Source organism: Pterocles gutturalis, unplaced genomic scaffold, assembly GCF_000699245.1.
Source record: "Pterocles gutturalis isolate BGI_N339 unplaced genomic scaffold, ASM69924v1 scaffold40804, whole genome shotgun sequence".
In the NCBI taxonomy this organism is placed as follows: Eukaryota; Metazoa; Chordata; class Aves; order Pterocliformes; family Pteroclidae; genus Pterocles; species Pterocles gutturalis.
Window position 1 is genome coordinate 6,823 of NW_010129597.1, and position 1,253 is coordinate 8,075.

Genomic DNA, 1,253 nt, shown 5'->3' on the forward strand with positions numbered 1-1,253 from the left:
TCTACCGACGTTGGCTGCAGGGAGAGACCTGCGGGCAGAGCAGCGCTGGCTCAGTGTGGGTCCCTTCCAGCCCCCGTCCCCCCGAGGCCAGGGACCTTCCTGCATTTCAGGGGACGGTCAGCTGGCCCTGCACACGTACAGGCGACATGAGCAGAGAGCAGCTGACTGCCACACAGATGCAGAGTCACTGCCGGGACCGGGGCTGAGCTCCCTGCCACCACCCTGACCTTGCCACTGGTGAGGCCAGCTGCAGTGCCAGGGGCTCTGGCTGCCCTCACAGCCACATCTCCTGCTGCCCCCTGGAGCAGGGCCCTGCTCAGAGAGACCCCACCCTCTCCTGCTGGCTGCATCCCCTCCCCGTGCTACAGGCAGGGTGCAGCATGTGGCTGGGTGCCCAAGCTCAGCAGCCTTGTGGGTACACCTGGGGACACCCTTCCTGCCCCTCCCCAGCTCCCTCTTTCCCATCCTGCTGTGATATTTTTTTTTTTTCCTGCTTTCCTGTACCTCTGTTCTTGTGTCCTGATCCCTCTCCCTCTTTTTTTTCATTCTCTGTCTCTGTTCTGCAGCCCATTGCATTCTTTTTTTTTTTTTTTTTTTTTTTTTTTTAATTTTCCATCTCTTTGTCATGATCTGCATGTCTCTTTTTCCCCACAATTCCTCCAGCCTGTTCCCTGGCGTTCTTTTCCTCTCTGTGCCTGTACATGCCGCTCCGTGTCCCTGCCTTCCTATTCCTCACTCCTTCCTTCTCTTTCTCTCTCTATCCTTTGGTCTTGCTCACTGTTGCTGGTTTTTTTTGCATTCTGTATCTCACTGTCCCTGTCCTCCTTCCTATTCGTCTCTCACTCTCTCTGACCCTTTGTGCTGCTCCCTCTTGCTATTATTTGTTGCTTCACCTCTCTGTCCCACTTTGTCTCTGCTTTTTTGTCATCCTCCATCTCTCTGTGGTTCTCTGTGTTGTTCTCGGTGGCTCTCTATCCCAGTGTCCCTCTCCCTGTCCTCCTCTCTTTTGCAGTATCTTGCTTTCTGTCTCCCTGTCCTGCACAGGTTTTCTATATCCCTCTGTCTTTCCTCTTGTCTTTCCTTGTCCCTCTGACCTGCTACGCATTGCTATCTTTTTTAATTTCTCCATCTCTGCCTCGCTCCCTGTCCCTTTTCTCTTATTCTCTCTGTCCTCCATCCTCCCCCTAACTTTTTGTTTGCATATCCCCATATCACAGCACTCAACAATGTCCGAGATGGTCCCTCTGGGGGAA